Source organism: Meleagris gallopavo, chromosome 5 (assembly GCF_000146605.3).
Source record: "Meleagris gallopavo isolate NT-WF06-2002-E0010 breed Aviagen turkey brand Nicholas breeding stock chromosome 5, Turkey_5.1, whole genome shotgun sequence".
NCBI lineage: Eukaryota > Metazoa > Chordata > Aves > Galliformes > Phasianidae > Meleagris > Meleagris gallopavo.
In genome coordinates, this window is record NC_015015.2 from 22,496,284 (window position 1) to 22,519,541 (window position 23,258).

Genomic DNA, 23,258 nt, shown 5'->3' on the forward strand with positions numbered 1-23,258 from the left:
TTTTTTTTTTTCAGGGAGCTATACTTGCCTTTGTAATTTTCAAAGAGTGAGTACTTCTAACTTCCCTTGTCATTCCCAAGTCCCAGTGCATGGAGTGGAGCTGGTCTTGGCAAAATCAAGTTGTTTGCATTTCTGAGGTATTTGTCTTACCTTCAGGATTGGTGTAAGTGCTGCTGCTCTGTGTTACATGGAGGAAGAAGCTACATTTGCCTGAAGGGTTTGTAGTCTAAATTAGACATCTGATAAGGATCAGGGATGTGATAATTCTAGTGGGATAGATAAGGTCCAATATTAAAATAGCATAGCTTTGTAATTAAATTTCCTTCAGCTTTGGTTTAATGGGAAAAGCTTCTGAAAGTTTTTCATTCCAGTCGCTTCTTAGAACTAGGATAGAGTATTTTTGGGAGTAGGAGTTGGCAAAGAATATTAACAAAAGCCAGTAAATGGGGAAATAAGGATGAGGAAGGAGATTTAATACTAAGGTAAACCATGAGAAGATGGGAAGGGGATACAGGAGCACAGATACCAACAGAAGCAAAGATAGGCATTTTGAAATGAGAGCCAAAGACTTGATCTGGCAGAGGAACAGAAAAACCATGTCAGGAGATCCAAGTGGAATAATTATATGAAATCTGATGGCAGAAAAAGTTGTTAATTAGGTAGTATAAAACATAGAAGTTTTAAAAGTGAATAAGAACGCTGAGCAGAATTTAATTGCCATAGTAGGGAAAGTATTACTTTAGTAATGCTTTAAAAGAAGATATGAAAACTTTTTAGGTTCCCTTGACAGTAGAGTTCCTGTCTTAGTGGGATGTTCTTATGAAGTATGAAGTTCTTATGAGGGCGAGAGGTAGAAAAGGAGACATGCTGGGATAGTGCTGAGATGGTAAGCCCATGAGATAAAGGTGGTGATGGAGCTGTCTGCAGCACTGGAATGTGGGACAGATCAGGCTTGGGAATGTGTACAGCCAGAAGGGTTTTTGAGTGGGATGCCTGGGAGGATATTTGAAGAGCAATCCTGTCTGGAAAAGTGTTATGAAATGGGAGAGTGGAGTTGAGGAGCAGTCAGGAAGCTGGAGATGGTTGCCTGACAAAAGGCATAAAATGAGATTAGGAGATTACTTTAGATTTGGAAGGAAGACTGGGTATGGACAAGCAACAGGACTAGTGACAGAAAATGACACCTTTTCTGCAGGAGGTTACATCTCCTGGTAAGAATTCCTCTGCGAAGGAGTGATTCACTACAGAGAACTGTTACAACACAGACATGTGATGTTCCCAGCCTCCTTCTCTGAAAGGATCAGAAGAAGCCTTGTGTGACTATACAGGAAGGTTAGAGGGAAACATGCGCTCTGCTCCTTCAGCCTGTATCTCCAGCTCTGTCAGTTCGTTCGGTTTGGTGACAGCTGGTAGTGTCGGGGAGAGGTTCTTGCCTGAGGTGCAGCCATTCACTGTAGTAGAACATGTCTCATGGGATCTAGGATTAGAATAAACTAAAGACACACCTTTTTTTTTTTTTCCTTTGTACTCCCACCCAATTTTAGTTCTAAATTTTCATAACTGCTGAATAGTCAAATCCTTTCTTTGTGATTCTGAGAGCAGAGGAGGAAAACGGGAACTCTTAGGATTATTGTCTGCAGTTTCTGTCCTAAGACCCTGAGCATAACATTAGGAAGTGTTTGGGTTTTTTTTCCTACAACTCTAGATTTTTTTTCTTCTCACTATGATTTTTGAGCCTGTTACTCTTGAAAAGCCTGAGGTGTTTCTTACAGCCTGAGGATATGCCCCTAATTTGTTCTGCCTTTTGAAAAGAGCCTTGATCAGCATAGTGCCTATTAGCATGAGGAAAAACATAATGGGTCTGGCTTTGAGAGAATACTGTAGACTTTGTGGCATGGGAAAGGGAAACAGATGGGAGGTTGCCATTCTGAATGTCTAACAGTGAAGAAGCATGAAAGGATGCTGATAGACACAGAGGAATGCTAGTGGACTCACATTTATGTCACAAATTCTCAAATAGCCCGTGTCTAACTCTTAGCGTAATGTGGGAGAAGGTAGGTAGGTGATGGAGTCAAGTCTCTTGATGAGTAGTTGCCCCGCAAACAGATGTAGGTTTAATACAGTTTGAATTGACAATTGTATTCATGCAGTGTTATATTGGTGAAAATACTTCTTTCCTAGGTGTTGATATGGAAACAAGGAAGGGTTGAGTTGGTCCGGTTGGTGAGGTTACTACTTTTTACTGTGTTTACTAGGCTTTAACAAGGACTGCCCCTGGGTCCCACTTCTGTCCTATACTTGTCAGTGAGCAACAGCTGCAAGCCAATGTTGACTCACAACCAGCTGATTCATGGCTAGTCAAGATGTCTCTACTGAGAGGAGGGTGGTAATCTCATCAGCTGTCCCAATTCGAACAGTCATTGCCCATGAATCAACACCCAGTGTCAGCTTTTGATCACTGCATTTTAGTATAAGAAAAAATTCAGACCTATAGTCAGCACTACTTTAAACAACTGAAGATTTTTAGGGTTTTTTTTTCCCCCAGGCCCAGAGTTCTTTTATCCATGGAGCAGGTGGATGCTCTACCTGTGCCTCAGCTCCTCTAGAAGGGCAGTTGTGCTGTTTCTGCATCTTTATCAGATCTGTTAATTTCTATGCTACAAGTACTCAAAGGCTTCTCCCCTGCCTAACAGGGAAGAAAAACCTTGTTGATACCTGCCTTCTACAATTTTCCACTGCAAATTCTTTGCCTTGAAATTACTCACCTACTCCCAAGAGAAAGTCATTGTTTCTCTGACATTTCTCTTGTTTGTGACCTGCCTTCTGTGAAGTGGGAGATGAGAAGCTGTAATCTTTTATTGCTCTCCATGCAAGTTCCAGGCTAGAACAAGAGTTAAGTTTTTTAGTCATCATCTGTAGATTTTTTTTTCCAAGCTTCGTTCTTACTTGTTATGGTCTGTTCTTTACCCACAGCTCTTTAGAAAACTGAAACTGAAAAGGAATGCCCAAAAATAAGTAATTCCTGTGACATTGTGTAGTAACATTTTGTTGATTGTTCTGCTGGAGAAGCAAAGTCTTGAGTAATATTTAGCTTCTCTCCTTTCTCCAGTGTCAGATGATGAGTTTTTGAAAAATGGCCCATGACCACTTTCTGTGCTGCAGGTATTTTTGAGCTAACTGGCAGGGAAGAGGAGTGGCAGGTACTTGCCTAATTTTAACACTTAAAAGAAAGACACTGTTTAGCTTAATTAGGCACACAAATCTAATGTGCTTACAGTATGGAACTAATGGGAGCTATGGGGTGAATTCAACCTATGTACCATCCATCAGTTGTAGGATAAAAGTAAACAGTACTCAGAGAGAAGCCTCCGAGCAAGGAAGGGAGTGAGGCAAAAATGGCATCTTCGGTGTGTACATCTTGACTTACTCACTCAGGCAAAACAGCCTCTGAGCTCAGACTTCTGATTAAGTGAGTGGAACAGCTGCTGAAACACCTAAATTTGTTAGCTAATGCACTGCAGTGCATTGGTCCTGCAGGTTAATCTCAGGAAGATGTGATGCATTATCTGGGTTGTTTTGGTCTTTTTCTTGATCAATGTTGTAACAGCGTGGTTTTCATCCTGTATTTCAAGATCTTAAAATAAGTGTGGCTGGGATGTTAAAACTGCCTGTTAATGTGCTGTGAGAAAAGAGGGCCATCAGAATTGTGCCACAGAAGACCAGATATGCCTTGAGAGCCAGCTTTTCTGACCTTGCAGGCTGTGTACCAAAGTCTTCAAGGTATATGCTATTGGGCACTGTTCCCTTTAGAGATAAGTAGGATGAGGAGAGGGTCACGGGAGGGAAAGGACTGTAACTGTGAATTTTTCTTTTGCAGCCTAGGGCTGGGCTGAGCTGGGCTTGCAGCAAGGTCCTGCACTATCCAGCCTAAGGGGCCCTTGCATGCAGAAGCTCTGTGGCAGTGTGGTGATGCTGGTTACTTGGTGGTCCTAGCAAGTAAAGAGTCACTTGAACTACTTAAATGATGAGATTTGTAAATACAGTACGTGGATTTTCCTGCTATACTATTTGGTAGCAAATTAAACTCAACTTCTACAAGAATGAACTCCAGGACTCTGTATGTTCTTACATTGTAAACAAATGGAAGTTAATTTCTTGATTTTCAGATCTGAAGAGATGTGGTACAACTACATTTATGAAATCTGTATAGTGGTGGCTGTCTAGTAGAACTGGGAGGATTTCCATTGTTGGTGTTTCCATTAAAACAAAACAAAACAATAAAAAAAAGCCCTTGTTTTTGCAGCTCTCTCAGCCAAACAGCAAAAGCCACCTAAAAGCCTCATAAAAGTACTAGAAACCATAGACTGAAACAAAATGAAAATGCTGTCCATTCCTATGAAAACTTTGCATCTGGGATTTGGCACTCCTTTTGAAGCTAATGAAGTGAATAACTTAATCCAAAATCCTTCTGCTTGAGAAACTAACAAACAAAAAATGTATAAACCTGGAAGCCAGCTAGGGTTAGTTATTGTACTGGCAGATAGTAATAAATGAAATGTGCAAAACTAAGTCAAGCTTTTACCAAATACTGAACTGGCATGTGCAACTTTGAATTGGATACAAGGGTAGTTCTGTAAGCAAAACTGCAAATGTCTGGGAAAGAGAAGTGAAAGGAGACAGTGAGAAGAAAATCTTCAAATCTTTTGAGTAAAATATAGAAGAGGATTGGAGAGAATAAGAAAACACTTTACCTTACCAGAAATGAAATATTATTCCTTGGAATATTTTTGTGTCTATCACTGGATTCCATGTGACGTAGCCTTCTCTCTTGAAATCTTTGTGGACACAAATGCTTCACATGTTGAATCCACTTCTGGGAGAAACTGAGACGCGCTGTCTCTTACATGTGGGTAACACTTGCAGAGCTTGTTTTGCCAATGAAAGTGTCTTTGAATTGACTGTGGTGGGATGTGACACAAGTTCTGACACAACGCGAGAGTCTTTATAAGTGCAGATTTTGATGAGAACTCCTCTAAAATCTCTAGTAATTTTATTTTCTTGTTGCTGTTGTGAATTGGCTCTTTGCTTTCTGTGGTTCTCTGTTACATGATTGATATTTGAAAATGAAGTGTCTTCTGTCTGATTAAGAAACTTCATTTATCCTCGGAGGCCTGAACTGCTGGCTTCTCTCGTAGGAAATAAATAATGTTTCCAACTGTCCCTAATTATCACCCACTGTCTTCCTGCAGATCCATGTCTAGAGGCACTACAGAAAATTACTTCTGAAGTACAAATTGCATTTTTTACGTCCTCAAACAATAGGCTGGACAGTGACTTGCTTGAAGCAAATGCAGTGGTTTGCTTCAGGTTACATTGGAAGTCACTTGCAGTTACATTTCTAAGGCTGCTTTGCTGATTTGGAATCAGGTTGAGTATAATGTAACTTTATAGGAAACACTGCGTTCAAAATACAGTTTGAGAGTAATACAAGGCCCATATTTTAGAATATCAAAATGAGAAGACTTTTTTTTTTTTCCCCCTGCTGGCTCTCCTGCTCTCCATAAATTCAATACCTCTCTTGGTGAAGAAGGAAAAATTGTGTTGGTGGTGCTAGGATGTTGTCATTCTTGAGGATTGTTATCTGCCTAGAATATATGCAATTTGACTTATAGCTATATGTCTTCCTTGATGCATGGGCTGTGGTTTCACATTACACCTAACCTAGCATAGCTGTGGGTTTCCCCACAAAAGCAGTCTCACTTTTCTTGTCCATTTGATAGGTTTGCATGTGTATGTCTGCTGGATCTGATTATTGATTTATCAAGAAGTAACCTGCCAAACAGTGAAACCAGCGATACAATAGATTGTATGTTGCTGGCAAGTATGGACTTCATTGAGGAATGGAGAGAGACAAGGCCAACCTATTTTTTTCATTTGGCAATGGCTTGTTGCTACTTCTCTTTGTCTTAAATGACGTTTGGAAGGACTAGCCCTGGGAACAACAGGAGGTGAGAATTCAGGCCCATGATTCACTTTCTGTGGCTTATATAAAAACATAGACCTCTTTATTACATATATAATGATTTAATGCTGTATTAGTGTCAAGATGTAGTGAAAGATCAACTTATAGATGTCGGCACTTGTGCAGTACGTTACTTAGCAATGACTTTTGTGGTGGGAACAACTTGAAGCAAATACCTTCTATATTATTTTACTTGGGCAAACGTAGGCTTATGTTCTGAATTGTTGCCAGAGAAATTGTTCATCTAAATATGAAAAGCTTTATCCCCTTGCTAAGTCCTTGACTCTTCTTCTTCAACCTGGCCTCTTAAATGACTGATCCATAGTGAAGAATTGGGTTTTGACGCATAGTTGCAGAATTTGGATTCGTGTTTTGGTCTTCCCACCTCTTCACTGATGTGGTCATGTTGTAGCCTGGTCTGGACATGCATGCACAAGGAGGCAATACCACCTTTCTCCTGAGGTGATGTAGAAAAGGCAGTGATGACTGTGTTTGGTTGGTGAAAGGAATACACAGATAACTGTTTGGAAACAAAAGCTGCCTAAACAACAATTTCTCTTCTCCCTGAATGAATATGTGGCAGGCTGAAGGGGAAGATCTGCGTGGGCTGGGTCTCACACATGAGTTGTCAATTGGATCACGTAAAGATCCACTCTGATGGAAATCAGAGCTTTGCATTGTTATATGCAGTGTGTGTGCATACAATAAGGGCAGTCCTTGCTCTGAAGAGTTCTTAATTTTTGAATGTAATAAATTGATAGATGTATCAAATAACAAGGAGAAGGTCAATGAAATACCGAATAACATATTTTCAGTGTTTTTACACATTAGTCTGTTTATTGATACTTCTTGCTTCTAGTCTTCTCCATCCTCGGAATATATTTCTATTGAAAGTGTGTTTCTCCTATTCTTTTTTACTCCTTTGACATGCTGCATTCTACATTATCAGAACTGAATGAACTCATTTGGTATGTGTGGGGTCTGGTACAGGAAGAATGAAAATTATTTTCAGATGTAATGCCCTTCTAAAAGGGTCTAGCTGCTGTTTTTGTCCTAGGTAGCATGTGTTCCTGTTTTCTGCCAGTGTGTTCAATACATGATCACTGGTCTAATGAAGGGAATCATATCTGAACTAGCTTCCAAAAATCTTTTCATCCTCTCTGACTCTTCTAGTCTTTTTGCTGTCCTGACTTGTAACTGTTTGAGTGGATTGCAAATGGGTATTTAACCATGTATCCACAAAGGTCAAGAAATACGAGAACAGAAGCATAACTTGGACTTGGTTAGGAATCCAAGTGTTACACCGTGGATTCCTGACTTGGAATAGTTTAGCTGCAGCCAGTGCCAAATAATAATTACTAAATGTTCTTTTTGCTGCTCTGTAGCAGGAGGCTAAATTGCTGGGTAGAATTCTGAAAATACATAGTTGGCCTTGGTGGCCATATTCCCAGTAGCTTAAATGTTGTTTCCAATAAGCTTGGACTGTCGTATGTGCAGAATTTGACTTGAGAACACTCTCTGTGCAGATAATGGCTTAATGTCTCGCTGTGATTGTTAGACCAGGTATGCTACTGATTAGGACCTTTCTGTCCTCTAAGGATATACTTTACAACTTGATTTCTGTAGGCAACAACATTTCTTCTTGCAAGATTAAAGAACCAAACCATGATAACTGGTTGCTTAAGAGCTTCTTTTATATGCATACTGAAATCAGTGGCTTTTTCCCTAATAAGACAGTTGAAGTTTTTAAACATTTACAATACTCAAGTGCAGGATGATCTAATTCACCATATTTATTCCTTTTCATAAGAATTTTCAGCACAGCAACATGCATACCATATTTCTAAATGCACAAACACTTGGTAAACAGACATAAGAGACATAAGAGGAACATAACTTCTGAGACTCTGCAGTAAACATGTCTGTAAAGTCATAAACAGGAAATGACCCCAGCTCTCCTGTCAGTTCAGCTCTGGTACTGTGATTCCATAAGCGGTGAAGAAGAGGGAGAAATCAAACTGGATGGGCTGAGGAGGAATTGGAAAACCCTTCCAAATTTCCCCTGCTCATCTTGCACTGGACCAAACTTTCCCTGATCTATTTTTTATCAGGCTGTATAAAGAACTGTGCCAGCTCATGGAGGGGCATGGGCTGGAAGGCTGGCAGCTCTTTAAGCTACCACTACTGATGAACATGAAACCACAGTCTTGAAATTTATTTTGCATTTTATGCAAATGTCAGTTTGTTTCAGGAGGACCTACAAGCTGTTTTATTGCTTCAGTATAGTCAAATCAAGGCTGCTTTCTGTCCTTTGCTTACAAGGTTTGTTTTGGGAGGATATCTGGCAAAGAAATCAAGAAACTAAGCTATAGCATGAAGGGCAGAAGATTGTATCTTCCCCATGGAAATGTCATGCTCTGTTGAGGACTTCATACCTAAATCATTTAGTCTGTATTTCAGTTTGCCAAGTGTTTCTGCAGTTTTAAGGAGGGACATGAAAATGACTGCCAGAGTGTTGTGTCAATTGGTAATTCCTCTGCTTGATAGCATGCAAAAAAAAAAAAAAAAAGGAAGGAGAGCGAACCTCTTAGCACTCTTCTCAGAATCTGAAATTGACTACATTCAACCTCAGGATAAAGGACCAGGAATTCAGAAAGCTGACTGAGCTCAGCCTTTGTACCAAGCTGAGGTTTACGCTATCATGACCTTCATGCTGCGTAGCTTAGTGGCATACTGTGGCTGGGATATAGTAGATATGATCTTGACTCATCAAGACTTGTTGGCTGAAGGTCCAAATATACTAGATGTTCTTACTTAGAAAAAGATATGCAGGAATAAATATTGTGTTCTCACAGGAACATGGAATTTGAGTGCATGATACCAGGAATCCTTAGCAAATTCAGTCAAGGTATCAGCCACACACTGAGGCCTTTTGGGTCCCCACTGCAGAAATCCGCATTTTTGTGACTGAAAAAAAATCACTTAACTGCATAAGCATTAAAATAGATTACTACATAATTCTTCCAGTTAGGAAAGGCAGGAAAGTTGTCTGTTCGACTGGAAAAAAGAAAAACAGGAACTTCTCAAGGTAGTTTGTAATTACTGGAAATAAAGATTGGCTACGAATGGAAGTAACTAGGACAGTTGCCCTGTGTTCTGCAGCATCTCTGCTGTCATCCAGTCATTTAAGATAGCATTTATAATGCTGAGAGTCTTGGGTCATTCTTTGATCAGAGAAAGTATGCTATACTTGGCTGGATAACGTCACTTCTTGCAGTGACCACAAATTGCCTCAAAAGCTTGATTCAACTTGATTTGTCTCCCAAAAATACAGTGGAATGAGAGAAGGAAAATGGCTCTCAAGTCATTACAGTAAATGCATCTGTAAGAACAGAAAATGACACAGTTTCTTGTTGTGGTTTTTGGCCCTGGGATGATGATTCTAGTGTAAGGCAGTATGCTTGCATGTAAGGTGAACTTTGACTCTGTAGACATAAGAGGTTATAAGTCCTTTTTTGTCTTTTTTTAAGTGACAAAAGTTCTTATTCCAGGGTCGAATGGCACATCTACTGAAATGAATTGTGAGCTTTGTGAGCAATTTTTTTTCTTTTTTTTTCTTTTTCTTTTATTTAAATATACTCCTCAGGTCTTGGAGCTTAGTCCAGGAAATAGTATGAAAAGAAATCTGTAATTATATTGTTAGTACTGGCTCTTCTCATGAGAAAAATCTGCAGGCATCTTCAGCCTGATTTTGTATGGTAGCAATGGCTATTTCAATGTGCGTGCATATCTTCTCACTCAAAAAAACTAGTCCCAGAGAGTAAGATTCATGAAAATAGGTAACACAATAAAGGGGAGGCACCATGTAAGTGACTGGGCTGTAGAGGAAGATTCGTTGTTAATTTGCATTTTGTTAGACATCAAAGCATCCACTCCCTGCATTTGGCAAGAGACATACCAAAATTGACTATTAGAGATGGATCCATTTGAAACTGGCTGCGTTAGTTCTGCTTCTTATGCAGCTATCGAGATTATTCAGGTGTGCATGTTGGAATCTTGCTGGAAATATGCCTGCGTTGAAGTTTCCAAGCAGTGGCTGTGGTCCAAGGAGTTAGTTCACTAAGCTGGAGAGATCATTCAGTCCTTGCTCATTAGGAGGCAGAAGTGTTCAGTGGGCTGTAATTGGGTTGCATGTCAAGACTGCTCAAAAGCTTTGGTTGGTTTAGGATGTGGCTGCTTGGTACAGGCTGCTGGATGGATCTGAAATAGGGATTAAAGTTTCGTGGTGGTGGTGGTTGTTTTGTTTGTTTATACCTGTGAAATTTTTGGACTGGATTTTATATGTTAGGATTCTGATATTCTGCTCATCTCCTACTTAAAGATCCTTGGAGGCTGTGTTCTTTTGCATGGGAGCAAATTTAATTAGGGTATCTGAACTATCGACCATTCCCAGTGGTCTGCCCTGTGCCTCTGAATGGCTGAAGGCAAGGTAAAATATTGCTGAATGTCACAGTTTACAGCCTGGCAATTTCCATTTATTTTAATGTGCTGAATTATAAACTGATGCTTTAGGTTCTGGGCACAACTATCCTGGGGTAATATCTTGCCAGATAAGATCCTCCGGATTGCTGGATCCTGTCTGATTGGATTGGAAGGAGGCTGCAGGCATGACGCTCTTCTCTCTCTAGAGACTTGAATCTCTTGGTCCTCTAGTTGTGTTACAAGGCCTCTGGACAGAGCAGAAGCAGGTTGAGAGGTTTTGCTGAGGGTTGAGAAAGGAAGGGAAAGCGTCCTGAGGCACTGAGGAGGTTTGGAAGAAACATAGAAAGTACAAGAGAGACGTTTCACAATGCAAGTTGAACTGGTTCTGATAGTGCTTCCTAATTAGTCACATCAGGAAAGGCCAGTGTCTTTGCTTCTTTTACCGATCCTATTTTTCTCCTGTTGGTTGTTCCCCCTCTTCCTCCGCCCCCCCCTTTTGCCTTTCTTTCAGTTCACCCATCTGCATCTGTTCTTGCCCAGGCAGCTGCTGCTCTATTTGTATGTTCCCTGGGGGAGCTCTGCTGCTCCTATAAGATCTCCTGTTGCTTTGGGAATTCACCTTTTAGACATAGTACTTCATTAGCTTCTCATTTATGTACCACTGTGAGAAAAGATTTCCCTTCCCAAAAAGCAGAAGAACGAGTTTCCAGCAGCATCTGTTTGAGCAAAAAGTGTCTCTGTGTAAATAGAGCCGGTTTGAAAGCCTCTGCTGTTGGCAAAGGAGCGGCTGGGGAGTTTTTGAAGGAATAGTGTCTGACTGTGCTAGCACTAGGAGGCCCTTCGGAGGCAAAGGCTGAAGAGTTCCGGGGAAGGCTCATGTGCCCGTGAGAGGTCGTGTTGCCCTTTGAGCCATTCTCTCTCCTCCTCTGCCCAGGACTCACGTAGTCGCCCCTTTTTGCTGTTGCTCATTAGAGAAAGGAGCTGTTCCGGATTTTTTGACCTCAAGGTTCTGTGTTTTCTCGTGGTTTTCTCTCCCCCGTCGTGCATTGTGGGAGAGCCGTCCCCTCTGCAGGCGATTGTGGGAACGGCCTCAGTCTCACTTATCACCAGTGACAAATCAATGGCAGCCTTCAGAAAGCTGGCCCCCAGGATCCCCGTTCAGCCCAGCTCTGGAGCAGTGGGAGGCTTTCCCAGCAGATAAAGGACTCCTTCCATCTCTGACTTGTTGCCTTAAATCTAACTGAGGAAACCTTTTCAATCTCTTTAGGAGCGGCCCCCTCTATGCTTGATTTGTGTTAGGGAAGGTGGTGGTGGGTGGAAGGGGGGCACTTGGGGGGTAGGGGAAATGGGAATGGGGGACCATTGGGGTTTGTAACATTTTTTCTGTTTCCTTTTCACAATAGTCTGGTTGGTGCATGTGGAGCTGGGCTCACAAAGCCTCCCCGAAGTGCTTGGAGTCCCGCAGGGCTCCTCACAGTGCAGGTTTGCTGTGTGTATGCCTATCAACAATACAGCTGAACCCAGCAACGGGCTCCAGCTTTGGGCAAATATTTCTACAGCTTTTCCTTAATCGCTTTTGAGGGGAGGAGGGTGAGATGGATTTGAGAGGTGGGAGAGGGGAAAAAGTTTGTATATATGTGAGGGAGCAGGAAACCGAGATGACTGGAGGGGGATTTATCTCCAGCTTCTGTGGTCCAGGGTTTTAGTGGGAGCTTTTGTCAGCATTCTGCATCCATGTTAAAACTAGTGGGTTTGGGGGGCATCAGAGGGAGGAGGGAGATGTAGGTGGACAACTCATTATGGTTTCGGCTAAGTCAGTTTCCTTTTTTGTTTTTCTTTTAGTTGGAGACATTAGCCAACATGCCCCTTCTGAATGGGTTCATCCAAAGTGGTGGCAAAGGCTGAAAGCAGTCTTTTCTTGTGCTTAATATCTCTATAGCTTATTTCTGCTTAACTGTTTTTATACTTAGTTCACAGGTAGTAGAGGAATAATCTCTCAATTTCTAGTTTATTTGATCTGGGTCCCAGCTCCAGTTGTGGAAGAAATCAGAGAAATGATGTCTGTTTGAAGCAAGTTATTGCAGCTTGACTGCCTGATAGGTTTTGGCCTTGGGAATTCCTTGAGGCCATTATTGTAGTCCTGGGATAGTAGGTAAGCTCTTACCTACATGCTGTTTCTGTCTTCTTTTTCAAAAACTGCAGCACAGGTATATAAATGACATGGAACTTTTTTTGTTGTTTTGCAGTGGTGGGTTTTTTTGTTTTGTTTTTTGTTGTTGTTGTTTTTGGGGTTTTTTGTTTGTTTGTTTTTTGCATCATGAGGAAAAAGTAAGCGGGCCGCTTCTTTAAACATTCCTTTTCATCCCTCCAAGGCTTGCAGCAAGCTTACAGTTCAGGGCTGAATTCTTACATTTAACAATCTGTTGCATGCATTATTTGCTGTGTATTAAAGACAAAAATGTCTTCTTAGACCGGATGCTTTTGTTAGAGTGGGAATGATGCCAGAAGCTCCATCTTTGTTCTAAATGCATTATGTCAGAATTTAAATTTGAGCAGGAGATGTTTAACTGTGTCATTATTGTCCTGGAGCAGGGAATACTTGTGCTCTAAAATCGTAGTTCTGCAGATGCTTCCAACTGGACATAGCTAGGGTCTGCTCATCTGGAGACTAGACTTTCTGACTCCCTGGCCAAGACCTGGCCCATCTTCCATTTCCAGTCAGTTAAATCTCAGCAAAATTTCCAAATTGAATCCAGTTTCCAGTGATTGCCAGAATTCAGTAAGGAAAGACTTAATTCTGTGTCAGTGTATGGGAGAATACATGGGTTGAGAGAAGGCAAAGCTGCTATGCTATGATAAAACTGACACTAAAGTTCTTAGTGTGGATATAGCAAATACTTCCAATTAAAGGGCATCCTTGGCTCTTATTTAGTGATGAGGGTAGAATAGGAGTCCTTTTCTGTTCAAAGAAATAACTGATGTGCCAAATACCCACCTGAGTTAGAAGAATGTGCATAACTATCCTTACTGAGACATTTCCGAAGCGTCTTTATCCTTACTGGCGTCAGTTGACTACCTCTTTCTTCTACATCATTCATAATACAATATTTGTAAAGGCATTCTATCCTTAGCCCATCACAACTGCAAGTGAGGGAAGGACTGTAGGAAGAGAGAGCAACTTTAGTTAGACTAAAATGCTGTGTTGAATAGGAACTATTCATGTATTCTTCCAAGCGAAGGGCTGCAGAGGAACTGTAATCTAGCTGATCTGGGCTGAGCGCTCCCTTGCTGGCCTACAGGCAATGAGAAGGAGAAGGCAGCCTATTTCTGTGTGATATAATGCAGTATTGAAGATTGTGTTGCAGTGTGAAAAATAACATAGAGTTCCCTAAAGAGAGACTGAGAGGAATTTAGGAAGAAAGAGTAACAGAAGAGAACTACTATGGAAATAGGGAAGCTTGTTAGGTGACAGAAAGGGGATGAAAGAATCTTAGCAAGTGGTTCTGGTGTAGCAGGTGTGAGATGCTGCCTCGTGCTCTCTTTTTGTACTTCTTGCCTGTCTCCTGCTCCCAAGTCTCACTATTATGGGTAAGGCAGTGGCCCACCCACAAAACAACTTGTATCTTTTAGGTTCTTTTCTGTTTCCTGTCTGTTGTCGTGGATAAAAGAAATCTGCAAGTTTGAAAGGCCTGTGACTGACTGGTTTGTCACAGTGTTATGTACCACCTGGGTTCTTCTGTCGTGTTTTATGAGCACCCAGTACTTCAGCATGTTCACTCTTCGGGTAGAAGATGTTTGTAAAAGGGAGCTGATGAAATAATTTGCAGCAGTAAGTTGTAAAGGCAGATGAAACTATCTATGTTCGTGGGCAGCCAGACCATTATAGTGATGAATATCATTGGAAGGCCTGTATGGTAATTAAGCATTCCTTTTGTGTTCTGTAAGTAATGGGAGGATAGTGTGTTGGTTAGGTGGTGTCATATAGTGCAAAAAGAGCCTATTAAAGACTGCACAGATGAATTTAGTTCTGAGTTTTCATTAAAGCTTCCCCCCACCCCCCCTTTCATCATATATTTCAAAATTATTGTGTTATCAGTAGCAATTGGACTTGCTTCTGAAGCATGCTTTAGAGGGTATTATCTTTGCCAGGCTGTTGATCAATCCTGCTGTGAGAATTTTTGTACATCAAGAAGCAAACTTTTAAAATTAACATCTGAGAAAGTAAATTTACTAAAATGTTCCAGATTCAGTAGCAGCTGTGCTACGCCTGACTCCTCATTTCTCTTCTGTGGAGGGAAAGCACTGGTGCTGGGGAGTCGCAGTATGTCTACTCTCAGCATGCTCTTTACTGCCACCTCTTTGGTTAACTTGTTCCTCATGGAGCTTTCACTGGAGTTTAATTCTTTGCACAGACACATTTCTCATTCTGGAGGGAACTGTGTGTGTATGTAATTTTATTGTTCCCTTGGAGTTGTCCCATGGCATGTTTCTTCTGCTCTTCTAGGAAGAGGAGATCCAAGTCTTTCCTAGCACTGGCAGTTGTGGCTTCTTTCACCTCTTTGACCCATTCCCTAGTGAATGAAAGAGTTGAGTAAAGGCCACAGGTCTGCCCATGAAAAACACAAGGAACATAAGTGGAGATCCATATTAATTTCCCTCCGGAAACTGCCTCTCTGTAATTACAGTTCCAACATCCTCCAGAAGAAAAGGACTCTGTCCCCCCCTGCAGCACCCCTGGCAAACGTGATGCTCCTTGCAGCAGGGAAAGTAGGCATGGAGTGGAGCAGGTCAGCTGGGGCCTGAGAATGCTCCCGGTCTGTGTCTTCATTGCAGAAGGGGGATGGGCGCTCTTCTTCCTCCCAGCACCTCCTTGTCCCTTTCCTCAAATCTCCCAAGTAAATACAATTTTATTTTATTATATTGCTGCTGATCTGCTGTTGTTTTTCATACAAAAAAGGTGGAAGGGGCAAGAAGGAACGAAAGAGTCTGGCGACAGGAAGAAATGAATTGCTGAAGAATGACACTGGCAGGGTCTATTGTTCATTTTAACGCTGGAGCAGGAGCAGAGAGAAATGTTCACACGCCATTCTTGGGCATCCTGCTGGGCAGGCTAGGAAAGGGGCATTCCAGCTGGTCATGAGATTTGGCCGGACAGTTTGAATTGGGCTGAATAGAGTGCTAGCTGGTTTTATTATTATTTTTTTTTCTTATAAAGAAGCCTACTGATTAATTGCAATGGAACCTGATTAAAGGGAGAGTCTGAAACCTGCATAGACATTACAAACACAAAGCTATATAATGCCTACCAGCATGTGATAACTGGGCTTTAACCCTTTATGAGGCTCATGGGGGAGGGAGGAGGTCACCAAAGTCATCATTGCCCAGTCTGTGTTTACAGGTTTGTGAGAGAGAGGATTTGTCATTTGAGGAAAAGGTTGCGTGCACAGCAGGAGACCTGTGAACAAACTCTGTCTCACGAAGTATGAGTGACTGAAGAATGATATTAAGGTTTAGGGATGTGTTAGGATGGAGAGATTGTATAGGGATTTGCTCAAATGTTGCTGGTTATATTTTAATAATTTTGCAGAATCTAGTAGCCCTCATCCCTACCTGTATCTTCTGTGCTTTCCTAAATGCAGCAATAGGAAAAATCCACAAAGGGAGCTGGAAAGTTCCACAGACTCCTTGTGAATTTTTTGCAAACAAATTTGGTAGAAACATGAATAACCCTGTGATGGATGTAACATGAATAACAATGTATATATTTGAAAGAAAGTTGTAATCTGTGAGAGAACAAAGCCGTAGTTCAGGTGAATGCAGGTACTGCTATAGAGATTGAAAGTGGAGAGATAACTTGGACATGTGATCTCAGCGGTGAAAGGATGGAGTTTCAAGACACTTCAAGATGAGATACTTTTCTATAAATGAAAACTTATTTTTATTATTTATTGGTTTCATTTCAAATAAATGAGAAGAAAAAGGCCTAAGTCTACCTTCTGGTTTTCTTTAAACTGTTCTATTTATCGCTCAACTAATTTAGCGTCTGGACATGGTTGAATGCTCTCTGTTAATTTTCCTTCTTTAATATCACGTTTGTTGTTTGCTTCTTCTGTTGAGAAGCACAGATGATTTATTCAAACAGACTCTTCAGTCTTTGAAAGGGGTCTCTGTGTTGCAGTGTGAAGAGATTTGGGAGGGGCAACACTCTTGCGCCCTAGCAATGTTCAGCTTCAAGTGTGGCACAGTAAAGGACAGCAATGTAAGAACTCTAATGAATGTGCTCTCCAGACGTTTTATCTTTTTCCACAGCAAACTCTGCACGTGTATGCCCACTGGCTCGGAAATGTTTCAGTAGAGAGGTGAAAAGAGCAGGGATATGTTTGGTAGCAAACAAAGGTTCTTTGTGGGCCCTTTGGGAACATGACTGAGTGATTACTTTTTCCTATCTAAAATCTTCCAATTCATCTCTCCAAATAAGAAGGTTTAGTAGAGACAGTAAGAGATTCCTGTCTTGGAAGTTACTCATCTTCCTTTTTCTTGTCCTGCATCTTCAGTTGCTTCCATCAGAAGCTACTGGCTGGGCATCACAGGAAGCAAGTGGAAATGGGGGAGTCTTCGTGCTCAGCTCCTTCCAACTAGGAGAAGGAAAAACGTGTTAGAACAGACAGAAATATCCTCTCTCTATGTAAACACTTGTTTTAGATGGGGTATACAAGGTAAGAAAGACATTGTGCTAAGTCAATACATCAGTAACATGGAGAGCAACATGAATAGACGGTTAGAATATTGTGCTGTTTTCACTACTTCCTTTTCTGAAAAGAGAGCTTGTGCAAAAGCTGCTCCTGCAGGTGGCTGTGTACCAATCCTCAGAACATAGGATCTGTTGAGATCCCAATTGGAGACTGGGAGTGAACATCTGCTTACAGCTGACCTGGGAGTTATGTTTCATGGTAACTCAGCGTTGACATAGACAGGGGGTTAAGAATAGCACTTTCCTCATTCTTATTTTTCATTTTGAATCTGAAGAGAAGAGGATGGGTGAGAATCATCGTAGCTGCAAAAAAAATCTTGCAGAATGCGAGACCTAAAAAGTCTGCTTCTGTTTCTGTTCACGCAACTGAGTGGGAGGTTGGATGGAGGAGTCACTTCTGCACAAAAATATTCTTTCTTGGTGTCTTTCCATATCTTGCGTCTTATTTCTGTTTCTTCTGTTTGTTTGTGCCTCCCCCTCCTTCCTCCCTACCACCTACTAGTCCTGCTCTAGTCCTTTCCTGCACAGCTCTGTTAACGTTTAACAAATTTCCCTTCAGTTCCTATGTTTCTTTTGGCTGTAGCTCAAGGCAAACTCCCCAGATCCAAAACTAATTTAGGGCTCTGAGCAACAGTAGCATTTAAATGTTGGCTTTATGCCATCAGGCGGGCAGCCTCTTCACTGAGGAGAAATCTAATTCCAGTGTTTATTAGATCAACAGTGGCCTCAGGGCTGGACTTCCTTTAATGTTGGCCTTTTAATAATTGTAAGGCTAATACAGGAACTTGGGACCCCCAGGAGGGTCTCAGGAGCCTGGCTCTGACCTTGTTTTTGGGAAGCAGAACTTGGATCTTAGTTAATTTGGGTCAGGGAGCTTAGGGGAGCAGGCAAGTGAAGTGGGGCAGGAGGTGTTATTTTGACTTCCCAAGCAGCGTGTGTAAATCCTTCCACATTTGTGCAGTAGTGACTTTGATTTCCTGCAAGTTTGTTTTAATGAGCTCTCTGGGGTAAGGACCTAGGTTGGGCAGGGCAAGTTGTGCCCTGTTTAAAAAGTGGATTGGGACTGGGTAGGATCTGTGTTAATTTCTCAGTTTGGCCACGATCTCTTTGGGAAGTCACTGAAGGCTCAGGTTTCCAAGCAGGAGGAGTGCCTGCTGTGGGAGGTATGAGTACTTTGCAATACTCAGAGTCAGGTCTAAATCTCTTTGGCCAGATGTGTAATAAAGCTTAGAGGTCTAATTTTCCGCTGGTTTTAAATGAGTTGGGCACGCAAATACTCACCGATCTGTGCTGTTGGGCTTTCATTTCTGTTTCTGAATTGAAGATAATACTCCCCAGCTTCAAGGGGTGTTGACATTGTTCATTAGTGGAAACAGGTGCTCTGACACTGCAGTAGTGGAGGCTACACAAATACCTAGAAAGGTTTGGTTGCAGAACGAGGCCGCTTTGCTTTTGCTGCATCTTCCTCTGCCTGCCTCAGCAGTGTTGCTATTATTTCACTGAAGGTGAAGCCCAATGCCAACAATATGAGATTGGTTATAAAGAATCCCGTGGTGATTTTTCACTGTTGTAGTTAATATTTTTGAGTGCGAATATGAATGAACTGTGGAGTTTGTGGGTTTGTACAGGCGGCACCTGAGACCTATGGCTGAAGCAGAGGAAGAGTTTTGTGACCACTTTGTAAATGATGCAAAGGAGTGTGAAGTCCAGGCGCTGTGGGAGGTGCAGGACGGTGCTTCGTGAGCAGCCTGGAAATCAAGCAAATGCGGGTGGGCTGAATAGGGGCTGATGTACAGCATAGCTGCCCTGCAGTAACCCCAACTCTGAAGTTCTTGTTTTCCTGTTGGCAATTCTATTGGACAGAGCTTGTCCCATCTGAGCCCATAAAACATACTTATGTTAAGCTTGTGTTTTTGGGTGCAAGTGTGCATATATATGTGTGTGTGTGTATATATATATATATGCATATATATTGAAATAAAAGTTACTGGTAAAAGTTTGTTGGTTTTTTTTGCTTTTTCTCTTTTTCCTTTTAAGTTAATCCAGTTCTCTGGTAGGCACTGCAGTTGCTGTGATGTCTCTGTGGTTGTGTGGTACCTCTCTTTGCCAGGCCCAACCCTGTTCTTCCAGCTTAGTCTGACCAGCTAATAATTGCCCCTTTGCTGTTCATCCTCTGAGGGCAGCATAATATCATGTGTGGGGTTATTTTTCTTATTTTTTTTAGAAAAAGCAATACAGAACAACTCTCTTTGTCCCAAGATAGCTCTGTTTATCTTGTGGCTTTTGCTTTTGAAGTCCTCCTGCATGTGGGATTGCAAAAATGAGCTTCTGCCTCCTTATTGCCACAAAACCACACAGCATATCCTACCCCTTCCCTGGAGAACTCCTCTGCTAAGCTGAGCTATTGTGGTTGACTTCCTAGTTTCTTGTGTGGCAAAGAGCTGGAAAACTACAAAGCTCGGGTGCTCTACCGCTAACATGATGGCCTCTTTAAAGGGGACCAAAATAAACTCCTTAAAATGTCCCTGTAAGAGAACAGTCTCTGTCTTGTCCAGGAACCTGGCCTTTTCTTTATCATACCATAATGATGAGAAGAATTTCACTGTGGCCCACAAGAACCAAAGTAGGCTCTTTTGAGGGGGAGACCTCCTGTTGTCTCCTCACCCTACATGCCTGGGCAACTGAAGTGCTGCTAGAATATTAGATTCTCTGAAAAGGAGGACTTTGCAGTGCTTACATCTTTTATCCAGAAATAAAATCATGAATATCCATGCTGGTGAGTTCTGGGATTGATCAGGACAGAGGAACTTGGCTTTTATCTTGAACTGGTTAGATGAACAAAGGAATATTATGTTTCCTAGATCTCAAGAAAAGTTAGGCACATGCTCTGAAAGGCAGAACATCCTTGCAGCTAGTCTACCACCTGGAGCATCAAAAGGATGAAGGAGGCTGAGTAATAATTTCCTGTGGAAGAAACTTATTCAGTATATTTACAGAGTCAGTGCAGGCGGGAACCCTGAAGGCCAACAATGGCATCTGAATGTACTCTGAGCAAGGTTATGAGTGCTTTGTAAATCCGGATAGCACTGGTTTGGACAAGCAGTGATGCACTAATTAACAAAGATTAAATCGTGCAGTAGAGGAAACTGAAAGCTCAAAAAGCTTCTGAATCTAAAGAGAAAGGAGCCAATTTCATAGAGAATCTGTGGCAAGTAGATGGTTGTGTAGGATCTTTCGTGCTCTGAATATGCTTATCAGACTTTTAATCCTTGCAACTCAGATTCAGAAGTGTCGCTTTTAGTTTTCCTTGGCTCTGTGAAGCTTCTGAGTGCTACTTTTCAAGCAGGGATGGCAGCAGTTCTTCCTTTCTTCCTCTTATCTGTCCTGTTTTGACCACTCTGTTTTCTTAGCCTTCTTTCCCTCATCTGTGAGACAGTTTAGCTGCACTTCAACAGGTACAGTTTATAGGCAGTAGATTGAGGCAAATCAGCATTAATTTCAGTCTCTCTTAATGCTGTGACCTGTGATTATTTCTTCAGTAGCATCTTCAGGACTGGGAGGCCATTTTTTCAAGAGTATAGACAATATATAGCTGTCATCCTGTATGAAACTGAAATCCAATTTGGATTCTGTTTGTTAGTTGTTGGATTTTTTTTTCATTTGTTTTTGTTTTAAAACATTTTAGCACAAATCAGGTTGAGTTAGACCATGCACTGTGTCTCTGTCTTTCTCAGCTACTACACAAGCGATTAGTGAAATCCCAAAGACACTCACCTTGGAAGAGGATGTTGTATCAATGTGAGCAAAACCAGAGTGAATGTTGGAACTGTACTAACAGTTTGTTTGCCCTAAAAGATAATACTTAGGCTACCTAAACTAGAGGAGATGAATACGATGAAGGAGGAATGCTTCACAATTTTTGAAGTTCTGATTCTTCCAAGTCACCTCATCACAAACAAGACTGTAGCTGTAAAAGAAAACATCTATTTCCAGGGTCTCAGAGATAACCTATTTTCCAAAACTCTTCGTTCTGAAGGCTGTGTAACCTGGCAGCATTTGATTTAAGAGTTATGTTGCCTCTGGAGGAGCAGGTGCGCTTTGCCTGCAATTTTGACGTTTCCACATTATGGATGTGGATTTCACAGTTGCCCCAAATTTATACGTCACCTGCTATCATAGAAATAATCATAAAATCATAGAATGGTTTTTGTTGGAAGGGACCTTTAAGATCATCTAGATAACCTCTCAGATTCATATGAGTCAAAACTGATTTTGCCTTTGTGACCATTTATGGTATTCTGCAACTGATGTCAATAGTGTTCATATGTCTCTTATCTTAAGAAAGTCTCTTACCTTATCCTTAAGAAGGATTCCTGACTACTCACTGAACTTCATTCTCATGAACTGATGTGCTAGTGTAGCTCAAGTAGATGAAATGCATCAGAAGTACCTTTCTCCTTTGGATTATCTCTGTTTCTTAACAGAGATTAAGCTTGAGGTTGCCCCTCAAGCTGGCACTTAACAGTTGTGTGGGTTCTGGAAGATCTCCTGCTAACATTTCTGCTGGCCCAGCATTGGTTTTCGAACTCTTTGTGTCTATTGTACTGTATGATTCACAACAAATAAGTAGTAAGTTGCTCATATCCATTACGGGACAAGAAAGGATAGAGGTTATTAGTATGTGGTTTAAAAAAAAAAAAGTAAAGTTATCTGTCTCATCATGCTGAGGTGACTAATTCTTGCAAAGCATTATGTAGATTTAAGGTAGTATTTTAAAATGTTTGTATAAGGTTTGTGCATTCTGAAAGGGTGTGAATTCCATAGTTCCTACCTCCCAGGCCATGGTGTCCAGCTAAAAATTCCCACCTTGTTCTAGAAAAGATGGTGATATTTCTGATCTATGTTATGCTGCAGCAGTCTTTTAATATTGTCCATTTCTGAGTGATATTTTATTTCTGTTCAATGTGCTTGAGTGAAATGGTCCTGCATGACAAGTAATTTAGTCCTGTGGCTGAACACTTTATATCTGTCCCTTGGCTTCTTCTTTGTAATTCTCTATTAATGCACAGTTGCACGGGAGCTTGCAGCTACATAAGAAAATGTCCCTCCAGGCTAAAATCAGCAATATGTACTTTTTGATGGCATCTTTCATGTATCGCTCTGCACTTCATAACATAATATGAATGAAATGCTCCGTGGTTAGGAGGGTAAATCTACAGATAATGAAATGTCAAGTCTGAAGAGATGCTTTTAATAGTGACAGGAAGGTAATTTCACAAGTTGGGAAGCATAGTGTTCCTTGGGATCCAAGCTTATATGTAGACAAAGTAGTTCACAACAAAAATGTAAATACGTTGGATAAAAGGATCTAGGAGTTCAAATCTCTTTCAGTGAGGGTCTTGGATGCGGTAAGGAGAATGTCAGAGATAGTGTACTGGAGCTCTTTATTTCCTTTATTTTACCAGGAATCTGTGCCAGTGGATGTTCCCAGTACTTAATGTTTTTGAACACTCTAGTAGAGGGAGGTAATAGGAAAACTATTGAATTTTGACCTTCTGAAATACTGGGAGCCCTTTCTAAAAGACGACTGTTTGGATTTTCACTGGTTGGCAGGCCTTTGGAGCCACAAAACAAAACCTGCATTTTTGACTCCTTCACCAGCTGCAAATGTTTGAGGAGTAATTAAAAGAAGCGGAACATTTGTCAGTTAGTGGGAGGTAAATATGTAAAAGCATACAGTATGGTTGTATTTGATTCAAGAGAATTGAAAACTAGAGTAAAAATGTTTTATCAGATTCTTACAGAACAGTTTTAGTGCTATCTGGAAAGAGCTGCATATGAATCCGAAGAGAAGAAGAAAAACGTCACTGAGACATTGCTCTCATCTATCTGGCCTTGCCTTCTGGAGTTTCTCATTCGTCTGGAAATAGAAATTGTCTACTTAATACTTCTTATTTGCCTTTGAACCAAAACTTTGTGCTGAGATTTTGAAGTATGTAACAT